The sequence below is a fragment of the Bubalus bubalis genome, chromosome 7, assembly GCF_019923935.1.
Source record: "Bubalus bubalis isolate 160015118507 breed Murrah chromosome 7, NDDB_SH_1, whole genome shotgun sequence".
Taxonomy (NCBI): domain Eukaryota; kingdom Metazoa; phylum Chordata; class Mammalia; order Artiodactyla; family Bovidae; genus Bubalus; species Bubalus bubalis.
The window spans coordinates 25281004-25305112 of record NC_059163.1 but is presented as its reverse complement, the minus strand read 5'-3'; the positions used below and the strand labels follow the sequence as shown (position 1 = coordinate 25305112).

The 24109-nt window shown below is 38.4% G+C and overlaps 1 pseudogene; it reads right to left on the bottom strand.

The window, feature by feature from the left end:
* Positions 1 to 3439: 3439 nt before the first annotated feature.
* On the bottom strand, positions 3440 to 4643 carry LOC102414798 (annotated as a pseudogene).
* Between the last annotated feature and the right edge of the window lie 19466 nt (positions 4644 to 24109).

Here is a 24109-nt window from a genome sequence, read left to right as displayed (position 1 = left end):
ATGCAAACACAATGCTAGAGATTGCCATCCCAGGGCAACATAGGGACATGAAAAAGGAAATAGGGAAAGAAATACTAGAAACTGGTATATTAATAAGCAAGCTATAAATTCACAAAAATGCATAGTGAGTCACTTGGATACAGAGGACATCTGTGAGAAGGCCATGTGAAAAGTGCCACTGGGTCTGAGAAATGTCTTATAGGGAATCTGGAGGAAGGATGTAAAATGTGTCAACTCCCTTCTACCTCCCATTGGTCAAAATTTTCTTATAGAAGAGTAACTTACCCACACCACCAGACTATGTTACTTGGCCACTCCAAGTACCTGCCAAGTGAGCCAGAGCCTCCATGAATCTGGTCAAGTTAAACCTTGATAAGAGATCTTCTGTAGGTGCTGTTATGATGGCACCATGGGAGCCGTGCCCCGGAAGAGGATGAGACGACTGGTAGTATTTAGAGTTGAGGCTACAGTAGCAGTGACCACTGAACAAGGTTGGGATTGGAGCTGAGAAGTCTGGAAAGATGCATAAACAGTCTGGTATAAATGTCACTTGACTAAAATGTGACTTCATGCATACATCTGGAAGTTGGGGCTTCCCTGATGGCTCAGGCAGTAAAGAATTGGCCATGCAGGGACCACAATTTCTACAACATTTTATATCTAGGTATTTGCCAGTTATTAGAAACACATAGGGACAAGCCATCTAGGATGGATCAATACCCTAACCAATACAGTCATTTTTGCACTCTCCTTCAAAAGCCACTCTGCTTTACTTAATGCATTAGAAGATAACTTCCTTATAAATTGAAGCTTATTTGTTGCCAAACAAGAGAAAAATGGGTATCATTTTCCTTTAGTTTCTTTTCTTATTTTTTTTTTGATTAAATTTTATTTCTTTTTATTTCTTTTTTTAAATTTTATTTTATTTTTAAATTTTACATAATTGTATTAGTTTTGCCAAATATCAAAATGAATCCGCCACAGGTATACATGTGTTCCCCATCCTGAACCCTCCTCCCTCCTCCCTCCCCATACCATCCCTCTGGGTCCTGTGATGACTGGTACTGTTCGAACATTGTTGGGTTTTAAGTTTAAAAGAAAAAGAAAAAGGAACAAATACTAGCAGTCACAATTAATGGTCAAGAGACTGCTCACTGCTTAGTTGGTGGTCCCTGGGGTATCTTTACTTTGATGGATGGTTCTTAATAGTACTGTATTGTGTAACTTAGAAAGAGTTCAAAAATCCCCCAATATCACAATACATCAGCATTTCAAGGCTTTTTGTTTTTTTTTTTTCATCTAGGTTCCAGAATATGGCACCAACATAAAGCAATAAGCTTTTTATGAATCTGGGATTCCGAATAGCTGTGTATTGTCCTTACTTGAAACAGATAAAGCTTTTTAAAAAGTGGCTGATTCTGTACACTACCATGACATACACAGTAGAACTCCTTTAAGAATGCCAATCATCTACTGCTCACTTTCACTTCAGTACACACCATCTTCGAAGATCTAGAGTCTAAATATGGTTTAACCTCTCCATCTGTGATCCCAAATTCTTGAATAGCAAAGACGGGAAGGAGAGGGTCAAATGCCCATTCCCGTGAGGGTAATTTTTTTTTCATAATCATTTAATTCTTTAGATAATTAAGCACCAATCTGTAGTTGAAAAGGAAGAGTCTTCTAAAACTTGGCAATTATTCACATTTTACTTCTTTTTTCAGTCTTAAAAATGAAGGGACACTATCTTTTATTTCACAAGTTCTCTTTAAAACTTCTTTGAGTTAGCTTCCCAAACACCAATATAAACTTACGCAAATTCAATCAAATCTAATCCTACAAATATAACCACCATCTGTGTCTTAGAGAAAGTGACTCCTGGGTGGGTGGGAATTAGCAAGGGCATGGATTGATTCCACAGAATATTTCACTTATTTTATGATTTTATTGTGACAGGTTCAGGTCTGAGATGAGGGAAATGGAAACAGCCTTGTTATAAGGAATCATACATTACAACACTTCTAATTCAAATTAAGCTTTTTTACAGGAAAATTACAAATGTATGAAAGTTCTAAGACCTGACCATATACTTTCAAGTTCACATTTTCTCCCAACAGATTTGATCTTTTGCCATTATGTAATCCAGAGAAAAAGAATCACTTGTCCCATATCAGACATAACGGGAAACTGCACAACCCCAAGAATACGGGGACAAGGAGTGCTCTTCTTGGACCAACCAGCAGGTCAAAGGTGACCTACGTTACCACTCCTATGAAATAATGTGTTTCTCTACGACATGGAAATCAGAATTTATTTTAGACCACACAGTAGGGCTTTCCTCTTGATGTGAAACTAGTAACACCAGCAACAGTGTTTTTTTTTTTCTTTATTCTTTTTTATTCTCAAACTGATTGTTAATGAGAAAAAACATGGAGCAGTTTACAATGCAACTCAAATATTAGTCTTCTCTTTCCAACTCAAGCACCGAAATAGGATACTCCTTTTCATTATATTCTGGCCATCATGTTCATTCTTTCTTTTTTGGCTTCAGAGTCCTTTGCTAAAGGAAATATGCTACCTGGCATACTATATTACTCTGAATTTCCAGGAGGAAAAATAAGACAAATGAAGTGACATCTAAAAACACCAGGGATTATGTTTTTAAAAACAAGACAATAATTTTGACCTTCTTTTTTTAATTCTTCTCTATATTAACTTGGTGAAATATTTATCAAAGTCCAAGAGATTATTGATAGGCAACAATGACTACACATTAATAAATTCATCATAAACTCATCACTGAAGTAACTGCAAAAGAAATTTATTCTGTTTATACAGTATTGAAACAACCAAAACTTTCACACATCCATAAAGTGCAAAACTCTAAGTATTATTAAATAATAATTGATAACTCTTTAATACTGCAACATCTTGAAATACTTTCCAAATGACCAAAAACAGATTAAATTTTGTTCAGAAATAACCAGTTTCTTTTACACAGAACGGTATATTTAAAAAAACTAGTAATCCATGTAAGATATACACAAAACCCTGAACTGACTAGATTGCTCAATGAATAATACTCCACACTGTTTTGCTATTATGGATAAATGAGCTTATAATTCAATGAAACACATTTAAGAAGCTCTAGACTATACAATGACACATTCAAATTGTTTGGTCCTATTAATTTTATTAACAAAAACCTCCCCTTCCTTTATAAGATGTTTAATTCCTCTGAATATCACCTTTAAAAGGCTTGACTTGATTGTTGTCCAAATAAACCACAGGTCAAGTGCAACCCTCCAGTCTCCAGTCTATAGGCTCGACATGAGTTTCAGCTTTGTGTAAGCCAGACAGTGACCTTCTCACGAGTTTTTCATTGGAGATTTCATAGTCTAATGTTAACACTTTCCACAAAGTATCCCTCCCTTTTCTAGGCTTTGGGTAGAATGTCAAATTAATAATAACATGTGGTGTTCCTTAGCATAACCTGCCAAAATGTGATAATTTCCTTGGAAGAAAAGCCATGGGCTGCAATCACACATCTGAGCTGACAGACATCCAAATGAATCCTATGTAAAAAGAAAAGGTTGGTGTCTTCTGGAATATGAATGTCCACTTTTAATAAATTCAAACAGATCCCAACATAAACATCTTCAAACATGATGGGTTTTACATGACTCATCATTTCATAGATTCTCAGCACCAAATCGCTAGACATTATATAAGGCAACCCACTGCAGTAAGGAGAGAATATCCTGAAAAGATATTCCTGGTATGAAATATGGTTTTTTTTTTGTAAAATCCTCTATAGGAATAATTACCAATTAGAGGATAACCTGCGAAAAACTTCTCTGAGTGGTTTAAATTTAAAAGATACTTCACTAAATTGCTGTATTGACGAAAACATCAGTGTCTGTCTTCATGATATACCTGGCATTGGGGCAAAACTCAATTACCCACTTAAATGCCATAATGGTTTTCAAGGTCAGATTATCGTATGTGTCTAAAAACTCCTGTCGTATTATGTCTCCATAAAGGAGGTGTTCATTCTCTAAGGATAATGCTAACACTTTGTCTTCCTTTTCAGCCTGTTGGCTTAATAAGAAAAATGTAAGAACTTCATATCCCCACCAAGACTACCAAGACTTCTTTTCACCCTAAGTAACTCTAATGGCCTGCCTGGCTTTCACATCTGAGGGGTGTGAGGTCACCAAGACGACAAGAAATGGGTTTTGAAGAGAGCAATTCGAATGCTCCTGAAGTGTGAAGCGGAAGTCTTGTCTGTAAATGGGTTCATACTCATAGAAGTACATCCAGTTCACACATTCAATCACATTGTAGACTGATACCAGCAGACTAAGGTACCACATCACCAGGACAATCAGCAGGGTCAGCAGCAGGAGGCCCCATTTCAGGGATCTGAGTGACATCCTAGCCGGAAGGGTGGTCAGGAGTGCCGGGGCCATTCACAGCAGCTCAGAAGCATGCAAGCCTCAGGTTCTTCTTGATTTTTCTCTTCTGAGTGAAAGACCTTCAATTTCACCAACTGAGCATTTGATATGAGCAACTGAGCTTTCGACTGATGCTGAAGCTGAAACTCCAATACTTTGGCCACCTGATGCAAAGGACTCATTTGAAAAGACCCTGGTGCTGGGAAAGATTGAAGGCGGGAGGAGAAGGGGACAACAGAGGATGAGATGGTTGGATGGCATCACTGACTCAATGGACATGCATATGAGTAAGCTCTGGGAGTTGGTGATGGACAGGGAGGTCTGGTGTGCTGCACTCCATGGGGTCGCAAAGAGTCAGACACGACTGAGTGACTGAAATGAACTGAACTGAACATTTGATAGCAAGTAGCAGTCAAAATAATGCTTGCAATTTCTACTGAAAAACAGAGACTCTCAGATTGGCTTAAAATTCTGCTTATAAGAATTCTGCTTATACTGCTTATAAGACACATGTCTGCAGAATTTCAGATGAGACTAAAGTACCAGCTGAAGTGTTCTGTTTTTCACATTCCATGCTTTAATTATAAGATTTGCCCTGGTGGGGCAGCTGAACATTGCCAAGGCCAGAGCCCCAGGGCTTGGCTGATCACAGCTCCACCCCAGCAGGGCTCAGGACTGGGCCTGAGGAGTAGGTGGCACCACTCTGCCTGCCTCCCTGCCAATCAGCCCTGGCCCGGTGTCCCTCCATGAGGGTATTTTTATCAGAGCTTTCAGTGTGTCATTTATCTCCTCCTCTATAGCTATTGCCTCCACATTTCCTGTCTGCCCACAGCTTGATCCACTTCTAGCCCTTGCTGGATGCTTCGGGAGGACACATTATCAGACTAATTGTTCACAATGCATAAAAACACATCATCTGACATGTGTGAATGCCTAAATAGCACTCTGCAGCACTTCACTGGCTCAAAGCCTACTACTCACACATCAAGGATGGCCAGCAGGCCCAGAGGCTGCAAAAGGGAGAGAAACTGTTTGAATACATGAACATTCAACAGCTCCAAGGCTGGAGATTCATGTTAGTGATGATTTCCATGTTAATGATGGTGATATGAGAGGCTTGGAAGAAACAGTGTCCCTCCCTCCCAGCTACACCCATTCAACTCACAACACAGTAGTCCCTGACTAGGCAGCCTTGGGAACTGACATCCTAATGTCAGAGATGCCTTCTCCAAGTTAAGGGGCTATCCTTTTCAAGGTGGAGTCTTCTGCAGGGCAGGTTCAGTTCAGTTCAGTTCAGTTGCTCAGTTGTGTCCGACTCTTTGCGACCCCATGAATCGCAGCACGCCAGGCCTCCCTGTCCATCACCATCTCCCAGAGTTCACTCAAACTCATGTCCATCGAGTCGGTGATGCCATCCAGCCATCTCATCCTCTGCCGTCCCCTTTTCCTCCTGCCCCCAGGCTACTGCTATTGCCTAGTGGGTTTATTAGGACTGGAATCTTCCATTCTCTTGTCAAAGTGCAAGTAGATAAAAAATCTAAGTGATCCTGGGTGAGACATGGAAGGAGAAAATTGAGGGCAGGGAAAGATAGTCCGGGTGAGTTGGGAAGTAGGGTGGGATTCCTCAGAGTCCGCCCTGTTGGATATGGGGGGAAAAGACCCACGACCAGTTTCACCTTCCCCACTTTGCTCAGGTTCATCTGGGAAACATGATTTATGAAACTGAGGATGGAGTAGGTGATATACAACTACTCAAATTCCGTCACTTTATTCTCTTGTGTCATCTTTTTAATGCTTTTTCAACAGCCACAACAGTCTCAGCTCAAATGCACACTTATTGCCTAAGTCATGAGCAACAACGTGGTGTTACAAGTTAGCTATTATTAAGATAAATACTTCAAATCTTCAGCCATTTCCTCTTGCTTGGTTAATAACTTTTAACTTTGAACAGGATGACATCCTGCCCTGTTTCAGATATATTCTTGGATAGAACAGAAAGGGTGAATAATAGCTAACCTACCTTGCTTTGCATATAAACCACAGCCTAGTTCACCTATGTCTATGGAATTGCGCCAGACTCCGTTGCAGGCTCTAAAAGGCCTTTTGGGGTTTGAGTTCAGTGGCCTCTTCAGCTTTCTTCTTGTCACACTTCCATTTGCACCATGTGCTCCTGCCATACCAAAAGGCTTGCAACTTTCCCAAATACACATTTCTTCAGCCTGAAATGCTACCCTTCATCCAGTGCCTTAATTTCAGAGTATTTCACATAATTATACTCTGATCAAGTATTATTGTTTTTAGAAAGTCAGATTTTCCTGACAAGCTCTCTGCTATTAACCCCATTTTCATTTATAGAGTTCCCTTCTTTAGGGTTTTTCTCATTTATTTACTTTTCCTATTAGTTCCCTGAGGTCAGAGATTGTCCACTTGTCCTATTTTCTCTCCAGTGTCTACTACACAGTAGGTACTCTTATTTGCTGATTGCTGTTGCTGCTGCTAAGTCGCTTCAGTCGTGTCCGACTCTGTGCAACCCCATAGACAGCAGCCCACCAGGCTCCCCTGTCCCTGGAATTCTCCAGGCAAGAACACTGGAGTGGGTTGCCATTTCCTTCTCCAATGCATGAAAGTGAAAAGTGAAAGTCAAGTCACTCAGTCGTGTCCGACTCTTAGCGACCCCATGGACTGCAGCCTACCAGGCTCCTCCGTCCATGGGATTTTCCAGGCAAGAGTACTGGAGTGGGGTGCCATTGCCTTCTCCGATTTGCTGATTAAGGGGATATAAACAACTGGTACTTCCAAAACATTTCTTTCCATAAGTTGTCTAGATTCCATCATCAAATACTTATTAAGCAACAAATTTTAACAGCAGAGCGCAGACAATGGCACAGTTAGACTGTTTCCACCTTTATTTTTCTCCATCATCTTATCTTTTTTTTAATTTATTTATTTTAATTGCAGGCTAATTATTTTACAATATTGTGGTGGTTTCTGCCATACATTTACATAAATCAGCCATGGGTGTACATGTGTTTCCTATCCTGAACCCCCTTCCCACCTCCCTCCCCATCCCATCCCTCACAGTCATCCCAGGGCACCTGCCCTGAGCACCCTGTCTCATGCATCAAATGTGCCCTGGCAATTTATTTCACATAAGATAATATACATGTTTCAATGCTATTCTCTCAAATCATCCCACCCTCGCTTTTTCCCAAAGAGTCCAAAAGTCTGCTCTTTAAATCTGTGCTACTTTTGCAGTCTCACATACAGGGTCATCATTAGCATCTTTATATCCCATCAGATGAGATCAGTCGCTCAGTTGTGTCCGACTCTTTGCGACCCCATGAATCGCAGCACGCCAGGCCTCCCTGTCCATCACCAACTCCCGGAGTTCACTGAGACTCACGTCCATCGAGTCAGTGATGCCATCCAGCCATCTCATCCTCTGTCGTCCCCTTCTCCTCTTGCCCCTAATCCCTCCCAGCATCAGAGTCTTTTCCAATGAGTCAACTCTTCACATGAGATGGCCAAAGTACTGGAGTTTCAGCTTCAGCATCGTTCCTTCCAAAGAAATCCCAGGGCTGATCTCCTTTAGAATGGACTGGTTGGATCTCCTTGCAGTCCAAGGGACTCTCAAGAGTCTTCTCCAACACCACAGTTCAAAAGCATCAATTCTTTGGCACTCAGCCTTCTTCACAGTCCAACTCTCACATCCATACATGACCACAGGAAAAACCATAGCCTTGACTAGATGGACCTTTGTTGGCAAAATAATGTCTCTGCTTTTTAATATGCTGTCTTTGGTTGGTCATAACTTTCCTTCCAAGGAGTAAGCGTCTTTTAATTTCATGGCTGCAGTCACCATCTGCAGTGATTTTGGAGCCCCCCAAAATAAAGTCAGCCACTGTTTCCACTGTTTCCCCATCTATTTCCCATGAAGTGATGGGACCGGATGCCATGATCTTCGTTTTCTGAATGTTGAGCTTTAAGCCAACTTTTTCACTCTCCACTTTCACCTTCATCAAGAGGCTTTTTAGTTCCTCTTCACTTTCTGCCATAAGGGTGGTGTCATCTGCATATCTGAGGTGATTGATATTTCTCCCGGCAATCTTGATTCTAGCTTGTGCTTCTTCCAGTCCAGCATTTCTCATGATGTACTCTGCATATAAGTTAAATAAACAGGGTGACAGTATACAGCCTTGACATATTCCTTTTCCTATCTGGAACCAGTCTGTTTTTCCATGTCCAGTTTTAACTGTTGCTTCCTGACCTGCATACAAATTTCTCAAGAGGCAGATCAGGTGGTCTGGTATTTCCATCTCTTTCAGAATTTTCCACAGTTTATTGTGATCTACACAGTCAAAGGCTTTGGCATAGTCAATAAAGCAGAAATAGATGTTTTTCTGGAACTCTCTTGCTTTTTCAATGATCCAGCGGATGTTGATAATTTGATCTCTGGTTCCTCTGCCTTTTCTAAAACCAGCTTGATATATGTGTTAATATATTGTATGGGTGTTTTTCTTTCTGACTTACTTCACTCTGTATAATAGGCTGCAGTTTCATCCACCTCATTAGAACTGATTCAAAGGCATTCTTTTCAATGGCTGAGTTATATTCCATAGAATATTTTTTAAATTTATTATTTATTTACTATTATTATTATTACTTTACAATATTGTATTGGTTTTTTAAACTGTAAAACTCAGTAAGTAACTGATTCCAACTCCATGAGTTGTTCAGATATCCATGCTGCTTCAATTCAGAGGTTCCACTCGGCTTTCTCTGTGCTTGGTAATTGAACACCAACCTCATCAGTAATAAGAAATGAACTGTGATTTGATATGATTACAGTGAACCATGTTTATTTTGTGTGTATGTATAAGGCTTCTCAACTTGCTTGGTCTTTTACACAGCAAACGAATTTTACGTTTGTTTTCCTTTAGTGCCAAGTGAAAGATATTTATGTCTGAATGAAAAGGAAAAATATTTTAGTTAAATATAACTTCACCCAGGAGAAAGAGAGAAGAGCAGGGGACCCTAGGAATCTGTCTCCCAACAATTGCATAGGTAGAATCTTTCTGATGTAAATATTTTATAACTCTGGGGTCTGTAGAAGGCTTAGACTTCCAGGATAAGACTTATAAGGTAAATTGTGATTAATTTTGGTCATTTTCAGCTCTTAGCACAGGAGCATCTGCCACCCACCCACACCCCCACCCTCCCTCTACATGGCAGGCAGCTGTATATGTGTTCCTTTCACACAGCTTGCAGGAACCAAGATGAGCAATAAGTACCTTATCCTCCAAATATTGAGATCTGTGCTCTGATTGCTGAGTGCTGCTTCTGACCACAGAGGTTCAGATAGTCTCTCACCTTATAAGTAACTACTTTAAATGTAAACGGATTTACATTTGTAAATGTAAACTCTTGTCAAAAGAGTCTTGTCAAAAGACTCCAGTCAAAACACAGAGACTGGTAGAATGGATAAAAATGCATGACTCAATTACATGCTATCTACAAGAGACACAATTGAGACCCAAGGACACAAAACAGATTGCAAATGATGGAAAAAGATATTCCATGTAAATGGTAACCAAGAGAGCTAGAATAGCCATGTTAAGATCAGACAAAATAGGCTTAAATCAAAAGTATTTACAAGAGACAAAGAAGGACATTGTATATTAATAGAAGTTTCAATATAGCAAGAAGATACAACAATTACAAATGCACCTTACCTAATGAAAGAGCAATAAAAATATATGAAGCAAAAATGGACAGACTTGGAAAGAAATAAACAGTTCTACAATAATAGTCAGAGAGCTTCAATATCTGTCTCATAATAATGAAAGACAGAAGATAAGTAAGGAAAAGAGAACTTAATGCAATAAATCAACTAGATCTCACAGATTTATATAGAACATTCCATTATATACATTCTTCTTAAGTGCACAGGGACATTTTCCAAGATAGACCATAAGTTAGGCCATAAATTAACTCAATAGGTTAAAAAAGATAGATATCACACAAAATATCTTCTCTGATCACAATGGGATGAAATTAGAAATCAGTACCATACAGAAAGCTGGAAAATTCATGAAATTATACAAATTAAACAACACAGTTTAAAAAATCAATGCATCAAAAAATAAATCACAAGGGAAATTAGAAAATACTTAGGAACAAATGAAAACACAACATCTGAAAACTTATAGGACACAGCCAAAGTGGTGTTGAGGAGCAAGTTTATAGCTATAAATACTTTGCATCCATGTATGTTATTAATTACATTCTCCCAATACCCCAGTAGGTTAGTCATTAGAAAAACATTAAAAAATTTAAAAGATCTCAAATCAACAAACTAACTTAAGACTATGGATCAAACCAAACTCAAAGTTATCAAAGGGAGGCAAATAAAAAGGTAGAGCAGAGATAAACTATACAGAGAATAGAAAAATAACAGGAAATTAATAAAACCAAAAGTCAGTTCTTTGAAAAGATTTTAAAAATTGACAAATCTTTAGCTAAATGGACTAAGAAAAAAGAGACAAGATGAAAATACTGAAGTAAGAAATGAAAATGGGGGCACTACTATCAATCTGGGAGCTTCTCTGGTGGCTCAGATGGTAAAGCATCCGCCTGCAATGCAGGAGATCTGCATTCGATTCTTGACTTGGGAAGATTCCCTGGAGAAGGGAATAGCTTATCCACTCCAGTAGTCTTACCTGGAGAATTCCATGGACAAAGGACCCTGGTGGGCTATACAGTCCATGGTGTCACAGAGTCAGACACAACTGAGCGAATAACACATTCATACATACTATCAATTTTACAGAAATAAAAAGGATTGTAAGAATACTATGAACAATTCTATACCAAAAAAAAAAAAAAAAAAAGAGGATAATCTAGGTAAAATGGACAAATAGAAACACAAAACATAAAAATATTAGAAAATCTGAATAGACCTATAATTAGTAAGGAGATTGAATCAGTAATCAAAAATCTCCTGAAAAAGAAAATCCCTGTACCAGATGACCTCACCAGTGAATAAATTTAAATGCCACACATTTAAACAACTAACACTAATCCTTTTCAAACTTTTCCAAAAAATTGAACAGGAGGGAGCACATCCTAACTCATCCTATGAGGTTATCATAATCCTGATACCAAAACCAGATGAACACCTCAAGAAAACTACACAAAATTTCTTCTGAATATTGATTCAAAAATACTCAACAAAATACTAACGAACAAAATTCAGCAGCATATAGAAAGAATCATACACCACGACTGAGTGGGATTTATTCCTCGAATGCAGAAACAGATTAACATATGAATATTGGGCAGTATCATAGGCCACATCAATACAATGAAGGGGAAGAAACCCATGATCATCTCAACTGATACAGAAAAAGCATGTGACAAAATTCAACACACTTTCATGATAAAAACAGTCAATGAAATAGGAATAGAAGGAAACTACCTCAATATTATAAAAGCTATATGTGAAAAACCCACAGAAAACACATACTCAATAGGGAAAGACTGAAAATTTTTTCCTTAAGATTAAGAATGAGACAAACATACCTGCTTTTGCCACTTCTCTTCAACATAGTACTGGAAGTTCTAGTGAGAGAAATTAGGCAAGAAAAAAAAAATAGAATATATCCAAATTAGAAAGGAAAAGTTTAAATTATCTGTTTCCAGATGATATGATCTTTTGTATAAAAAAAAATCCTAAAGATTTCACAAAAAAGTTCTTAAAACTAGTAGATGAATTCATCAAAGTAGCAGGATATGAAATCAACACACAAAAATCAGTTGCATTTCTATACTTGAACAGTGAAAAATCTGAAAGGGAAATTACAAGAATAATTACATTTATAGTTACATCAAAAAGAACAAAATGCCTAGAAATTAACATAATCAAGGAGGTGAAAGACTTGTACAATGAAAACTATGAAACTTTGTTCAAAAAAATAAGAACGTAAATAAGTGAAAACATCTCATGTTCATGGATTAGAAACCTTAATATTATCAAAATTTCAGTAAAGCCCAAAGTAACTACAGATTCAATGCAATCCCTCTCAAAATCCCAATGATGCTGTTGGCAGAGACAGAAAAATCAATTCTAAAAATACATATAGAATTTTGAGGGACCCTAAATAGCCAAAGCAATCCTGAAAAGAATAAAACTGCAGGACTCACACTCCTTGGTCTCAAAGCTTATCACCCAGCTTCAGTAATCAAAACACTATGGCACTGGTATACAAGACATATAGACCAATGGAACAGAATGGAAATCCCAGAAATAATGGCATATATGGCCAAATTATTTTCAACAAGGGTATTCAATGGAGAAAAGACAATCTTTTCAACAAATACTGCTGGGAATACTAGATAACACGTGCAAAAAAAAAAAAAAAAAAAAATGAAGTTGGACTTTTACTCAACACCAAAGATAGATGGATCAAACACCTCAATTTCAGACCTAACGCTATACAACTTTTAGAAGAAACCGTAGAGTAAAAGTTTCACGACTGAATTTGATAATGATTTCTTGGATATGACACCAAAGACACAGGTAACAAAAGAAAAACTAAAAAAAAAAAGAAAGAAAGAAAAACTAGACAAATTGGCCTTTTTCAAAATGAAAAGCTTTGTGGATCAGAGGACACTATCAAGAGGATAAAAAAGCAGTCCACAGGATGGCAGAAAATATTTGCAAATCACATATCTGATAAAGGATTCATAGTTAGGACATATAAATAACTCCTAAAACTCAACAAAAGAACAAACCACTCAATCTAAAATAGGTAAAGGACTTGACTAGACATTTTTCCAAAGAAGATATACAAAGATATACGGCAATATGTTTGTGAGAAGATGTTCAACATGACTAATAACTAAGAAAATGCAAATCAAATGTATGAGATAATATCCTACCTACCTAACTGCCAATGCAGGAGACATAAGCGAAGTCTCTCAGTCGTGTCCGACTCTTTGCAACCCCATGGACTGTAGCCTAACACACTCCTCCATCCATGGGATTTTCCAGGCAAGAGTACTGGAGTGGGTTCCCATTTCCTTCTCCAGAGGATCTTCCCAACCCAGGGATTGAACCTGGGTCTCCCACATTGTAGGCATATGCTTTACCATCTGAGCCACCAGCGAGATAACATCACCTTTTTTAAATTAAAAAATACAAATTTAAAAGCCCTATGACATTATTTTTTAGGAAACAGAGCCATCTGCATGCTACAAATATTTCTTCATTGATATTACACATTACTCTGACAGCTGTATAATTAAATTGATGTGAGTAATATTAATTGAATCATTTTATAGTTACATTTTCTTATCGATACTATACAAATGTGGTACTGGCTTTTTCATTGTTTTTCTTCTCTGTTTTCTTTTAAATGAATCCCTACATCTGAGAATTATAATATATTCACCCATTAAGATGACTAGAGCTTCCCTTGTGGCTCAGATGTTAAAGAATCTCCTGCAATGCAGGAGACCTAGGTTCGATCCCTGGGTTGGGAAGATCCCCTGGAGAAGGGAAAGGCTACCCATTCCAGTATTCTGGCCTGGAGAATTCCACGGATTGAGAAACTTTCACGTTCAAGATGACTACTATCAAAAACCAGAAAATAACAAGTCTTGGTGAGGATTTGTGGAAATTTCAACACTTGCGCACTATTGATGAGAATATAAAATGGTATAGCTGCTGTGGTAAATAATATGATGAAAAATTTTAAATGGAATTATATGATTTAGCAATTTCACTTCTGGGCATACACTCAAATGAATTGAGAAGCAATGTCTCGAGGAGATATTTTCACACCCATGTTCATAGCAGCATTATTCACTGTGACAAACATGAAAGCTGCCCAAGTGTCCATTGAGAAATGGATGGATAAGTAAAATGTGGTGAACACATTGAATGGAATATGAGTCAGCTTCAAAAAAGAGGTGTATACAACATGAATAAACCTTGAGGGCTTCATGCTAAGTAAAATAAGCAAGTCACACACATAAAGCAAATACATTATGATTCCACTTACATCCACCCATATGAGGTATATAGAACAGTCAAAATCATCAAGACAGAAAGCATAATGCTGGTTTCCAGGGCCTGTGGGGGAGAACAGTATGAGGAGTTACTATTTAAAAGCAAAGGTGTAGTTTCAGTATTGTAAGACCAAAAGAGTTACAGGGTGGATGGTGGTGATGTTGGCACGCAATGTGAATGCATTTAATACCACTGAACCATGTATTTTAAAATGGTTAAAATGGTCAATTTTATGTTATGTGTCATTTACCACATTAAAAAAAGGGAAAGAAAACCTTCCCAATATATAATTGCTTGATACGAATCAACAAAATTAACTTTTTAGAAAGTTGCATTTTTATCAGCTTTAAAACTCAATGAATATGGAGAACAGCATGGAAGTTCCTTAGAAAACTGAAAACAGAGTTACCATATGATCTAGCAGTCCCACTCCTGGGAATATATCTGGAGAAAACCATAATTCAAAAAGTACACACACCTCAGTGTTCATTGCAGGACTATTTACAATAGCCAAGACATGGATAAATATCCATCAACAGATGCATGAATAAAGAGGATGTGGTACACGAATACAACTCATCCATAAAAAGAATGAAATAATGCCACTAGCAAGCAACATAGATGGACCTAGAGATGATTACACTATCTGAAGTAAGTCAGAGAAAGACAAATACCATTTGATATCTCATATGTGGAATCTAAAAAAGATGATACAAATGAACATTGACAAAACAGAAAGACTCACAAATATAGAAAACAAACTCATGGTTACCAAAAGGGAAGGGGCGGGGGGGGAGGGGAATGGGGTGATGTGGAATTTAGGATTAACAAATACATACTACTATATAAAAACAGATAGACAACAAGGACCTATTGTATCACACAGGGGACTATATTCAATATTTTGCAATTACTTATAATAGAAAATAATCTGAAAAAAAATATATATGTATAACTGAATCACTTTGCTGTACACCTGAAACATTGTAAACCGACTATACTTCAATATAAAAAAATTTAAGACTTCAATGAGTAAAAGTTCCTGCATCAGACAAGATTGTTCTCTGCTCTTGTTAAAGAACAGTTTTGCAGTATTCTAAGTTTCTCATAGTCTAACCCCAAAATGCAAATTTTTAATATTTTCAATTCTATATTTTTCTCTGTGTAATTGTAATACCAGAACTTAGTTTTCCTTTTAAAAGCAATGATTGCTCTCCAAATTCACTGAATTATAATTCATGTTCCATCTCTTAAAAATGAAGGTTATGAGCAGGCTCATTTTTCACTGAAGCAATTATGATGAATTATTCATACATCTAAAATGAACAGTAGGGTAGCATTTGTTAAAAAGGGTTTATGTCCTAGAATTAATGCTGCTATTTGAGTCATAGGTTTGAAAAAGAAAGGCTATAACCAAAAAAACACCACCAAAAACATTAACCTAATGAAAATTGCAGATTCATCCTTGTAGATATACTTACCATTTTGAGTTACATTCATAGTTATTTCAATAGAAAATTATTTGGATATCTATCATCTTAAGAATGAGAAGACAAACAGGGAAAATGTTTTTACTTTTTGCACATACTTTCCAAGATTGATAATACAAGTTCCTGTAAATATTCATTTCCCAAAAGCCAACACACACACACAGTGTCTTCTCATAGCTATATAAATGTTTCCTTTATTGGTAGCCAATTAAGCTTGAATTTAAGGAACCATCAATGAAGTGTTTTTGAGCATCTTGACTTGCTAGTTTACTTGGGAGGCACATTATTTTAAGTTCTCCCCTGGATGTCACTTAGCTATTTATTGGTAAATGATTATTGCTTCCTTGAGTTTCTCAGATCTAACTCTTGCAGTTCACCAGGAAGATACATTGCATAAAAGAGTGGTTTCTTGGGTTCAGTATGAGGAGCTGAATGGAGACCAACCACTGGGAAGTGGTCTAGGCCAGGATGCTTTGGTAGGAAGGGAAGTCAAGCTCTTTTCTGAACTCCCACCTCTGTGACCAAAGCTGTTCTCATAACATGTCAACCAATCAGTGGTTCGTTTAGTTTTTGTTTCGTGTTCCTTTATCAACATGTACATCTGTCATTACTATAAACTCAAAATCAATTCTGTGATCTTAAGCATGGTAAGGAACATCACTAGTTACTGAAATATCATGAATTCAGTGAGATATGGCAAATTGTAACTATAAAGTTTGTCCTCTCTTGACATTATGACAGGCTGTTTTCTTATAAATTTTGACATATAATATTAATAATTGTTTCCAGGCATATTTGCTATTTTTCAGGCTGTCTTAGAGGGACAGGCCATGCCCAGCAGAGAGCAGGAAATGCACAGCAGAGGAGACTTTGTCATGGGGAAACACACCTGCAGAGTAACTAGATAGAGCGTCAGACTTCGATATTGTATTGTCTCCTGATCCTTTCCAAAATGAGTCCTTTCCAAAATGATCTGAATTTATGTGATCATCAATCTGTGGGATGTAGGAGAGAAGATATTATGGTTATTCCTTGCTTATAAGCAAGTTCAGTTGGTATGATCATGGAAACACAGCAATTACCTTTTAACACTTGGAGCTTTAAACAACTCTGGCAAATACTGGACTCCAGCATGAGGTCCCTAAAATCCAAGGGAATAGTAAAGCTGTTGTGATGGACACAGCTATTCAATGAAAGATTTGTTTTCTCAGCTGCCTAAGCGCTATTGGCAGACAGTAGGGTACCCAGCCATTCTGGTTTGCTTGGGATTTTTCAGTGCTTGAAATCAGGATAGTCCTGGGAAATCTGGACACCTTATGAGACAGTCTTTAGCTGTCAGGACCGTCAGCAGTTCAGGTGCAGAGACCCATCCAGCATAAGGATGTTCCTTCTCTGCATGGCTCACATCCCATGACTGATCTATGAGGGAGTACACAGACCTGGTCATCTGGCCCCCACTTAGGACATCTCTGAAGAACATTTTAGCTCTGGAGGTTCCCTGTGGGACCATCTAAGCCTGTATCACAGCTAGACCTCTCCCTCCTCTCAATCTTGCTTCCTCCCCTCCCTTCCACACTTTTGAATCTCAAGAGTGCTTCTTAATAAACATCCTGGATGTTAGACTCCATCTCTGAGTTTGCTTCCCAGGGAACCCAAACTGTACTGTGGTCCATCATCGAGGTTTCAAACAGAAGAGTGTATGGATTTATTAGCATTTATAGTGAAGGACGAGGAAGCTTGGTGTGCTGCAGTCTATGGGGTCACAAATAGTCGGACATGACTTAGTGACTGAACGACAGTTTTTTCATAAATAACCTCAAATATTGTTTTTGCCTGGAATGATGGGAATACCTTGATAACAGTGATTCTATTGAGTTGACCAGAAGCAATGATGAGTAATTAGGTATTTTCTCATTTATTTTCCATTTAAATGTTTAAATGTGGTTTTATACATATATTTTAAAATCTGTACTCCAAAGGTATGGTGAATATCTAATTTAAGAAGTCCTTGAATTAGCGGGTACTTTGGGTAAGACAAGGTGACGTAATGTGGTTGGCTCAAACTAATTTCACTTTGTGATTTTTGTGGGGGGTGAGAATGGCTGAATAGTTTGCAGAAGCCATCTGTTAAAGCCTCTTGCTTTTTTTTAAGGCCATATTTTCCATCTTTAATAGTTAAAAATGTTTAATGATACCCTAGAAAATATTTGCTTAAATTCAAATGTGGTTTTATTTTTTTTCCTTTTATTATTTTTTTAAAATTTTATTTTATTTTTAAACTTTACATAATTGTATTAGTTTTGCCAAATATCAAAATGAATCCGCCACAGGTATACATGTGTTCCCCATCCTGAACCCTCCTCCCTCCTCCCTCCCCATACCATCCCTCTGGGTCGTCCCACTGTACTAGCCCCAAGCATCCAGTATTGTGCATCGAACCTGGACTGGCAACTTGTTTTATACACGATATTTTACATGTTTCAATGCCATTCTCCGAAATCTTCCCACCCTCTCCCTCTCCCACAGAGTCCATAAGACTGTTCTATACATCAGTGTCTCTTTTACTGTCTCGTACACAGGGTTATTGTTACCATCTTTCTAAATTCCATATATATGCGTTAGTATACTGTATTGGTGTTTTTCCTTCTGGCTTACTTCACTCTGTATAATAGGCTCCAGTTTCATCCACCTCATTAGAACTGATTCAAATGTATTCTTTTTAATGGCTGAGTAATACTCCATTGTGTATATGGTTTTAAAAGAGAATCAGAGGACTAAAATAATAATGAGATAGAAAAAGAAAACCAAAATAACTGATATGATTCCAACCACATCAATAATAATACTTACAATGTAATGAACAGCAGAGACTGGATGAAAAATAACAATATCCAGCTGTATGTTGTTTACAGGAAATATACTTTAGAGTCAAAGGTATAAATTGATTGAAAATAAAAGGATAGAGGAAGACATATTCACACGTCAACCACAAGATAAAAAGCGTGACTACAGAAATGTCTTGCAAAATAGACTTTAAGACAACAAAATGTTACTAAGGCAAAAGAAGGACATTTTAAGATCATAAACAGGTCAATTCATCATGAAAATAAAATAATTATATTAACAACAGAACCCTAAATAAAACACATGAAACATAATCTGACAGAATTAGAGGGAGAAACAGAAAATTCAACAATAATAGCTGGAAACTTCAATATCTTACTTTATACAATGGATAAAGCAATTACTTAGAATGTCAGCAAGGGTATAGAAGACTAGAACAATACTCTAAACCCACAAGACCTAACAAGTACAGAACATTACACCTAATACATTACAAAACATATTCTTCTCAAGAATTCATGGAACATTCTCCAGAATAGATCACATATTAGACATTAAACAAACCTTTTTATACACAGTAAAGGACTGAAATATTACAAAAGAATGGTATCTTGCTTTGACCCTTCTGACTGCTAAGGTTACCTCAGGTTTATAAAATAGGTAACTCTGGTAAGTAGGTAAATTCTTATCTATAACCTCTAACTCTAACCTTTCCGCTGCTGCTACTGCTGTTTATCCCCTCCCCTTGGTAGTAATTCCTAGTTCAAATTCCCAAGAGAGACCGTGATTATAACATGGCCTGGATAAAAGATGAGCTGTATCAATACCTAGCTCTTGGATTGATGGCCCTTTCACTGGGTGTCCATCTTTGTGTACTCAATTGGCCATGTGATACCAAGCATGATCACCTAAAGCTGCCCAGTCATCATGGGCTATAAGTAGGGCAGGTACTGACATTTTCAGCAGATGAATTCGATACATGGTTTGAATTTCTTCTCTAATCCTAATTAAGTTCCAGCTTGGAACATGGCCTGAATTTTTAAAAGCACATGTCCATTAGGCTATATACCCTGGCCAAATTGAAGATTTAAAAGACATGTTCAAATGAGAAATGTAGCATGTTTTGAAATAAATATACCAAGCTTTAGTCCAGTGAAGAGTGATGCTGGTACCATCACTCCTCTCCCCAGTCTAGTATTGAAATAACATAGAAAGGAGCAGTAGAAAAGACTTTCTTTAGTGTTTGGAGCCCTAGAAACTTAGAAAATCTCATTGAACTCATGATACTCACAACACAAAGTAGGCAAGCAGGCTTGTGCTTCCCCGATCACAAAAGGACCACCTTGCATTAATGAAGGAAGCCAAAATATTCTCTAATGCTCTAGCATTAGGGCCAAACCTGATGGTAACATTTTATCTAAAATTTACATACCTGCTCCTTGAATTCTGTTTTAAAAGATCATAAGATACTCTAGGCAGAATGATGAAAGAGCAAAAAAAAAAAAAAAAAAAAAAAAACCCAAAGCAATTAATTGAACATAATTATGCAAATGTGTAACAATACATGATCATGAAGTGTGTGTTAGTTGCTCAGTCATGTCTGACTCTTTGTGTGTAAAGCCATGGACTACAGCCCACCAGGCTCCTCTGTCCATGAGATCTCCCAGGCAAGAATATTGGAGTGGGTAGCCATTCTCTTCTCCAGGGGATCTTCCCAATCCAGGGATCGAACCCAGGTCTCCTGGCATTGCAGGCAGATTCTTTACTGTTTAAAGCACCAGGGAAGCCAAATACAAGTTTTTACTTTGAGGTAATAAAGTCAGTTTCTAAGCAGCGAATGAGAGAAAGTGAGGAAATAAAAATTTCTGTCTTGGGACTTCCCTAGTGGTCCAGTGACTAAGACTCTGAGCTTCCAATGCAGGGGCCCTGGTTTCGATCCCTGGACTAGGGAACTAGATCTCGCATGCCTCAGCTAAAGATCCTGTATGCCAAACAAAGATCAAAGACCCCACGCGCTGCAGCCAAGATCCGGCACAGCCAACTAAATAAATCATAAGCTTTCTGTCTTGAATTCTTTCCAGTTTGGCATATATATTGGGTGTCTTTAGAATATTTTAGAAAAGCTCTCTATAACATTGGGCCTCTGCAACACTGTCATTAACGCTGTTTTTCAAATAATATTTCTCATTAGCTTTTAGTCTTTCCAGTTTTAGATAGTTCTCACTTGCCACAACAAGTGTAACCTAGGAAAGCTGACTAATGCAAAAATTCCATTTTCTTTGCTATAACAAATAATCCTATCATAGGCAATCTTATTCTGATGAGGGAGAAAAATACCCTCCAAAATTGGAGAGTAACATTTTGGTGATCACTGTAGACGTTAGATTTGTGGTATAAGGGACATTATGGTCCTGGTAGTGCCTTTCAACTTGTACTATCCCTAAAACTAGGCTCCTCCTTTACCTACCACCTGTTTTCCTCTCCAGAGGCGATTTTTTCTTGCTTGTGGATTCATTGGTCCACAATGCAGCTCTAGTAACACTGCAGGTAGAGTCCAAGAGTAAGACCTTGACTTTCGCCGTCTCTGGTCTGTTTCCCGTCTTTCAGTCGACACTGTCATTTCTCACCTCGGTTACTGCAAAGCCTCCTTGAATAATCCTGCTGCTACTGTCAGAGAGACCTAGTGTGGGAGAAAGCCCCTTCAATGGTGTGGATGCCTCTCACTTCATCATTCTCACCTGGCACTCCTCACATTTGCTCCAGCTGCACTAGACATCTTGTAGTTCCAATGTGTCATTCAGGTTCCCCAGGAGATGTGACATGTCCTGCCTTGACCTGGTGTTTCACAATGCTGTCCACAGATCCTCTGTGTATGAGCCAGGGTCCCAGCAAATACAGATGGAAATTTGAGGCAAACTGAATCAAAGCACAATTTATTAGGGAGTTGGGCTTTCCTGATAACTCAGTGGTAAAGAATCCTCCTGTCAATGCAGGTGATACGGGTTTAATCCTGGAGTCAGGAAGATCTCCTATAGAAGGAAATAGTGGGAAGAATTTCCCCACTTGTATTCTTGCCTGGGAAATCCCACAGACAGAGGAGCCTGGCAGACTGCAGTCCATGAGGTCACAAAGGGTCGGACACAACTTTCTATCTAAACCACAAGAACATTAGGGTGTGGACAGGTATAGAGAAGTCACATGGATAAAGTAATATTCTGATGGGGCATTGATACTGGCCCTAGGCTGGAAGGAGTGAGAGGAGGGAATGTTTATCAGAATCCAGAGACAGAAAGGGTTACAGAGAGCCAGCAAAACTGCAGGGTGGTAATTCTGCCTGCGGGTGAGTTGGGGGACAAAGTCTCAGCTCCACAGTCTCCTCCTTTCCATCCCCTCATCTTACAGCCTTCAGGAATGCCCACCTTTGCCTGAACCCCACTTGAAGCCACAGGCAAAGAAGCTTCCATCTGCTCCGTGGAGCACAGGGTGACCCAAGGTGGAACGTACCAGCTTGGGAGAGTAAATAGAAAATATTCAGAGAGCCCTGTATCGTGTGGGACTTACTGAGGAAACGGCTTGCTGAGGCCCACTGTGCCTACTACATCAGAATCCCTGGGCGGTTGGAGGAAGCTTCCCCAGGAAACCACCTGGGGCAGAGACAATGAACCATCCACTAAAGAGCTTTACCCCATTTTCTTAGTGTAGAAGCTGGAAGTGACGGTGCCCTCAGGACCTACTTTGTATCTAGATGAAGCCAAAAGACACCTTTTCTGCTAATGGGATGTCCTTGAAAATGAGCCTGTGAATTTCACTGCTCTCTTCTTTCCTCTACCCATTTAGATGCGAAGAACTCACAGGCCCTATGGCACAGCAGAACCACAAGATGAAAGCATTATCAGGAGAAAAGCAACCCACCGACAATGGAAACACAAGCAATGAATTTGGGGAGGGCGGGAGGGTTATTACAAAACATTTTAAACATCAACAAAATTAGAGAGAATAATGAATTACACTTACCCACCACCCTAATTGAACAATTATCAAAATTTTCCATCTTAGCTTAACTATCCCTTTTGTCTTTTTCTTTGCCAAAGTAGTTCAAAGTAAGCACCGAGCATTGTGTCATTTCTCCTTTGCATACTTTAGTTTGCAGCTCTTAACCACAGTACAGGATGATACCTAATCAAGTTATTAATAATTCTTTGGCATCAGATATAAAGTCTACATGTCACATTTGATTGCTGTCTTTTGCATATAGTTGTCCTTTTCCCAACTTTTCCCCATCGTATTTTTTGCGGAAAATGAGTCAGTTCCTCAAAATGTTCTGTTTTGGATTCATCTGTTTCCTTCTGTTGGTGTCACTTATTCCTTTATCCTTGTACTTCCTTTAAATAAGGCCTAAGACAGTCTATATGGTAGAAATAAATGGTAATTAAGTACATATTTAATCTTTTGGACCTGGATCTCAGATGAATCTGCTCCCTGCTTTGTCAGTTCCAGAGTACTGTAAAACCAATACCTGTACCCGTGCACACTGAGGAGAGGAAATAATCTATCTATCAAAAGAGTAATCACTGAACAATATTCACTGGTGAGATTGAGTTACTTGTCAGTGATAGTAGAGATTTCTCCAGCTGTTAATCAATCTCTTTATATTTTCCAGATGTAGTACTGATAGGATTTTAACTTCTAGCCCAAAGTCATAAGATAAGCAATTAATTTTGGAACATCCCTTAAATATATTTCCCTCTGAGATCTTAGACAAGGCCTAGCAAGGGAATCCAAAGTGCTGTTCATAGCATGAGAAATGTTAGGCTTGGTACGTCTCTGAGGAGTCTTTATCTCTAACTTCAGACTGAGGTAGACTGCTATAAATATTCTCAATGCACATGTGTGAGCCCTGTGAACCCTGCTCTGAGCATTTTGGGGTCCTAGTTTTCTCCCTTGTGAAATGGGGATTGGCCAAGTTGATGAAGGTCCTTGAGTCCAACAGATTTTATCTGATCATCTTTGGCTACTCTTGGCCAGTTATATTTCTTCAAGGAAGTGAAAGAAGATGTATGACCAAACCGACCCTGCTAATGAGGTGAGAGGTTAAATGTGTCAGTCCCACATACTCTACTGCCTGGTTGACTTCCAGAGCCGACGTCCATCATCCCTCTTGGCATGGGCAGCCGGGTCTGGAACTTGTTTCCAAATAACTTGTAAGGAATGTATACGGTTAGTTTGTTCTGGGAGCCTCAGCTCAA